At 47.0% G+C, this 6,100-nt stretch overlaps 1 protein-coding gene across 1 annotated transcript in view; it reads left to right on the top strand.

Annotated features, from left to right (window-relative positions):
- Window positions 1–446: 446 nt before the first annotated feature.
- dtnba (dystrobrevin, beta a) overlaps window positions 447–6,100 on the top strand; it is a 74,903-nt gene continuing 69,249 nt past the window's right edge. The window contains 1 exon segment of the mRNA XM_084314575.1: window positions 447–658. The gene's annotated coding sequence lies outside the window, so the exon portion shown is untranslated.

Raw genomic sequence — 6,100 nt, 5'->3', positions numbered from 1 at the left:
CGGGCCAAGCAGCACTGAACACTTAAGGGTACACATAGCACCACACACACACACACACGCACACACACACACACACACACACACACACACGGTATACATGTGTGTGTGTGCGTGTGTGTGTGTTCATCACATAAGACTGCTGAATTTCACAACTACTAGAGCATGGCCAGTCTGCCATATACAGTATAATGAGTGGGGGAGAGAAAGAGAGAGGGATATGGAGAGAGGGGGGGACGTGAGAGAGAGACAACAATACACTTAATTAGTACAACAATACAATACGCTGGTTGTTAGTCATTGCCATCATTATCATCAGTGATCCCGTCATTATCATATCATTATTCACTCCCATAATTGGTGCTCTCAGGGGGGGGGGGGGGGAGCGCGGCGGGAGAGGAGTGACTTCAACAGGCAGTCAGAGCGCACGACACTCAGCACCCGGTAGAGCGAGTATGGAGGGTGCGGGAAACGGTGAGCCACGGGAATAACGGTACTGGGACGATACCTACAGACAGTAGAGAACAGGGTACAAGAGTCGTCCCAAGAGGAAGGGGATACCGAGAGAGAAACGGGGTTCCATCTGAAGTCAGTGCACTGCCACACGCTCCAGTGTTGATGTTGGTATTTGGCCACGAATACCTGCCCGAAAATAGCCCTGGTGAGTTGAGCCCCCCTCTCGCACATTAGCAGAATTGAACAGCAGGTTATTACATAATAAAAGTATAATTTCACTGTAGGCAGGCAGTGCCGACTGGGCAACGTGGACCTTCCGTCCGTTTGAGTCAAGGGTCCCGAATGATTTGAAGAACACATTCATTCGGGGGGGAACAAGGTGAACATGGAGTTAAACTTTTCTGCAATATGGCCGCTCATATGTCACACAACTTCCCCGAAGTAGGCAGAACTCAAAGTAGTCTAACGACGTCTGACTGAACAGCCTCTTGAAACGTGTGGAGACCTCGGCGTTCATGGAAGATTGTTGTTACATTGTAATTATTCTGTTCTCTGAGCAGCACGCGTTTCCTACTGGCTACTGCCAGCTTCTCAAAGCAGAAAGGAGTCTTCTGCTGGGGTTTGGTTTATTTTCATTTGAATTTGAAAACCGCTGAGACATTTGTAGAGAGTGGGTGGAGGGGGGGGGGGGGGTCGTTTCTGTTTTTAACCATTTCTGGTTCACGTTATTATTCATATGCATGTACAGTAAAGAGACGACGGCGATTCCGACGCCAGAGGGAATACGAAATGCGGGTGCTTCACTTTAGATTCTGTTACAAGTTACAACTTGAGTAATGTAATACAAGATAACCAAACAGTGTATTGTGCTGGCCCACGTTTAGGCTTAGATTAGTATAGAAGTAGCATACACAAAGAGAAAAAAATACAATGTAGATAGGATAGTGTGTGTGTGTGTGTGTATGTGTATGTCAGTGCGATTCCAGGGAGTGTTTTTCCAAATCCGCTATTCCCTGTGGAGGAAATCAACTAATTGAGAGATAGTAGGACAGCCATCCAGTACAAATCTGAGAGAAACAGCCTCCTCCCTTACTTGTCCAGTGGCTGATGCATAGTGTGCATTTCACTCCAGCAGTGTGTCTGATCTATTCTGCTACAACACGGGTAGACTGATGTTTCCCCTCTCATATTTCTATAATATCTAATTATCTATACTTAGTTAGTTGGCAAGCCAGCTGCATTTGATAGCAAGGGGGAAGTCATTGTCCTCCATCCTCCCTCGCCTCTGGAGTCCAGTCTAAGTTAAGTTACGCAGCATCTAAAGTTTCCTGGCCATGTTACATAAGGTCATTATAATTAGTCTTTCTGCTCCTTCCTCTGATACACAGAGGCCTAATACACACAGCAGTCATACACCTATGGATGACTTCAGAGAGGGCATAGGAACAGGGTCATCTGCAGAACAGCACATCTGGAGCACCGAGGGGTTAATGCCAGCCACCCTCCCATTGCCTGCTCACACCCTAATGCCGGTGCCAGGGATACTGGGTCAGCCTGTCTACCTTGGACACCAGTGCCAACTCAAACAACAGACACCTGTCTTTGAGTCAGCGTATACTCACAGACTCACTGTTGGTTATTTAACAATACCATTGTGGTTGGTTGGGGAGGGGCTGAGTTTATTTGGCATTCTAGCTAGGTCATATATTTTAAAGACAGTGGAACAAGTCAGTCATGTAAGGAAGGATGTATCGGCCCTGTTCCAAATGATGTCGGGGTAAACCAATTATCCTGTTCCACAAGGTGCTGTGTGTCCTATAATGGCTCCATTCATACTCCATTATGCACCCTTTTTATGGCGTAATGACACAACAACAACAACATCACAAATATCTTATATTTTTGTATCCACTTTTTCTCCTTATTTTCTATTTTTCTCCCATCCCAACTAGGGCTGTCGAGGTATGACATTTTCCCACCGCGGTTGTGTGTGTGGCTAATCACCGCGGGATGCGGTGATTCACTATATATATATACCTGTATATATATTTTTGATTATTAAGACATGAGAGTTTACCCGCGATCGTGATTAGACAACAATTCTAAGGTCGTAGGAGTCCCGAAACTATTTTAAACATGTTTGATAATCTATCCATTTGTCCCTCAACGTTCTGAAATGTGATAACAGTAGATTTGCCTGCTCCTTTAAGAGTGATGCGTTGTGGGATATATGCTGTAGGTCTGGTCTACGCAAGCAGTCAGTCACACATCCCTTCTCCAACTTAAAACTAACGTTATTTGAGCGAACATTTAACGTTATTATAACACTATTTTAACGTTAGTGAATGTGAATGCACATACATAGCTAGTTAAATATCACAACTCGTGTCATTGTTCATCATTGGGGGAAACTAGCCAATAGCTAACGTTATAGATAGGCTAGCTAGCATATAGCTAACGTTATAAATTGAAAACAAAGCTAACGTTAATATCCAGTTGACATTACAGATCATAATATCTATGATAACGTTAACGAAGTGAGAGTAGGGGTTAGGGAAACGTTGATGTAGTCTGAGTGTAGCGGGGACGGTAGACAGAGGCAGCACTTGATTTGCGTGTAACGTTAGCATAACATTGAGCAAGCTACATGACCAGCACTTCGGCCCGGGAGTGTTGGGAGAACGCTCCTCTGTAGCCTACTCTACTACGGTTCAGATTAATACAGGAAAAGGTAAACATTGGGGGCTCGAGTCAATGATATGAAAATAAATCCTGATTTCATCTGTGAGTTGTAAACTGTATGGAAACGTGAAGTTAGCTCATGCTACTGGAAAATGGATGCCTCGTCATTAAATTAAGTTAAAAATGATGACGCCCCTTTTATTTTACCGCGGATCTCGCGGTTGTCTGTTCTACATCCCGTGGGTCACTTGACACACAGTGCGGTGATGCGGTTATCGCGACAGCCCTAATCCCAACTTCGTGTTTCCAATTCTCCCCTCCCCTGTCCTGAACGTTTCTCGCATATGCCCCCCACTGGTCGGTTGTAGAGAGGATAGAAGCCTTGCATCACGTGTCCCCTCCGGTACATGAGGAGGCAGCCTGTCACATCTTTTCACCTGCCAGCACGGACTCTCATTGGCGAGGTGTAACGTGTGGGAGGCTCACACTACCCCCGCTATTTCCTGTCTCTGCTGTGCAGGCGTCCCCCAACCGACCTGTAGGGGTCGCTGTCCACAACGTCCCATCGACTTCCACCCGCTGACTCTGCCGGCCCAAGCCGGAGGCAACGCCGACACCCGGACTCGAGACCGGGGTCTCTTGCATTGGTGACGAGCGCAATCTCCGCTGCGCCACCCAGCCGCCAACACAAATATCTTATTGATTTTCAGCTCCTGTGCTTCATTTTACAAGTTGTCTCTCTGTCTCTCTGTCTCTCTCTCTGTCTCTCTCTCTGTCTCTCTCTCTGTCTCTCTCTGTCTCTCTCTCTCTCTGTCTCTCTCTCTCTCTCTCTCTCTCTCTCTCTCTCTCTTTCTCTCCCTCTTTGTCTCTGTGAGCTTATGCTCTACCCAGCAGCACCTTTTCTGTCAGAGTCTTGTTTTAGAAGGCTACGTGTTGCCACAGAGAATGTAGCCTGTTATGAGCCTTCCCTCTAAGTCCCTCTAAGATCTTAATGGTCCATCCTCTGTGTGTGTGTGTGTGCGTGCGCAAACTGCGCATGCGTGCATGTGTGTGTGTGTGTAACCAGAGACCCGTCGCTGCTGTTTATACCTGTCCATAGACACCCTGAGGTCAGGCAGGGTCAGTCCGGGCGTCTCTACAGTATCGTGGGGGTCAAAGGTCAGGGGTGAGAGATCAAGTGATTGAAACTAGGAAGAGTACTCTTCCCTCACTTGGTCCAACCTGTGCCTCCAGTTGACAGTTTCCGCCCCTGGAAATGTCCCCACTGTGGAGAGGAGATGAGAAGAGAGCTGGCTATTCAGTCAGTCAGTTCAACTAGCTGTGTGTCGGTCAGTATCATTCAGCTGTCAGTCAGTATCATTCAACTGTTAGTCAGTATCATTCAGCTGTCAGTCAGTATCATTCAGCTGTCTGCCAGTATCATTCAGCTGTCTGTGTGTCTGTCAGTATCATTCAGCTGTCTGCCAGTATCATTCAGCTGTCTGTGTGTCGGTCAGTATCATTCAGCTGTCTGTGTGTCGGTCAGTATCATTCAGCTGTCTGTGTGTCGGTCAGTATCATTCAGCTGTCTGTGTGTCGGTCAGTATCATTCAGCTGTCTGTGTGTCGGTCAGTATCATTCAGCTGTCTGTGTGTCGGTCAGTATCATTCAGCTGTCTGTGTGTCGGTCAGTATCATTCAGCTGTCTGTGTGTCGGTCAGTATCATTCAGCTGTCTGTGTGTCGGTCAGTATCATTCAGCTGTCTGTGTGTCGGTCAGTATCATTCAGCTGTCTGTGTGTCGGTCAGTATCATTCAGCTGTCTGTGTGTCGGTCAGTATCATTCAGCTGTCTGTGTGTCGGTCAGTATCATTCAGCTGTCTGTGTGTCGGTCAGTATCATTCAGCTGTCTGTGTGTCGGTCAGTATCATTCAGCTGTCTGTGTGTCAGTCAGTATCATTCAGCTGTCTGTCAGTATCATTCAGCTGTCTGTGTGTCGGTCAGTATCATTCAGCTGTCTGTGTGTCGGTCAGTATCATTCAGCTGTCTGTGTGTCGGTCAGTATCATTCAGCTGTCTGTGTGTCGGTCAGTATCATTCAGCTGTCTGTGTGTCAGTCAGTATCATTCAGCTGTCTGTCAGTATCATTCAGCTGTCTGTCAGTATCATTCAGCTGTCTGTGTGTCTGTCAGTATCATTCAGCTGTCTGTGTGTTGGTCAGTATCATTCAGCTGTCTGTGTGTCGGTCAGTATCATTCAGCTGTCTGTGTGTCGGTCAGTATCATTCAGCTGTCTGTGTGTCGGTCAGTATCATTCAGCTGTCTGTGTGTCGGTCAGTATCATTCAGCTGTCTGTGTGTCGGTCAGTATCATTCAGCTGTCTGTGTGTCGGTCAGTATCATTCAGCTGTCTTGTGTGTCGGTCAGTATCATTCAGCTGTCTGTGTGTCGGTCAGTATCATTCAGCTGTCTGTGTGTTGGTCAGTATCATTCAGCTGTCTGTGTGTCGGTCAGTATCATTCAGCTGTCTGTGTGTCGGTCAGTATCATTCAGCTGTCTGTGTGTCGGTCAGTATCATTCAGCTGTCTTGTGTGTCGGTCAGTATCATTCAGCTGTCTGTGTGTCGGTCAGTATCATTCAGCTGTCTGTGTGTCGGTCAGTATCATTCAGCTGTCTGTGTGTCGGTCAGTATCATTCAGCTGTCTTGTGTGTTGGTCAGTATAGTGTTCTCTTGTCAGTAAACACTAACAGTAGTTGATGAGAAAGCCAGAGAGGGATAAGTGAGGCACGTTGTCATCAGTGTGTGTCGTTGACCAACCAGAACCGCTTCCCGCGTCACAGCAAGGTCGTTGAGCGGAATCTGAGCAACGTCACGTCTAAAGTTACAACACGCATATATCATCTCTAATGTCGCCGCTCAGAAATACACAGATATGTGTGCGCACGCACACACACACACACACACACACACACACACACACACACACACAC

This window comes from Notolepis coatsorum (assembly GCF_963971535.1).
Source record: "Notolepis coatsorum genome assembly, chromosome: 5".
Taxonomy (NCBI): Eukaryota; Metazoa; Chordata; class Actinopteri; order Aulopiformes; family Paralepididae; genus Notolepis; species Notolepis coatsorum.
This window is presented reverse-complemented; position numbering and strand designations above follow the sequence as displayed.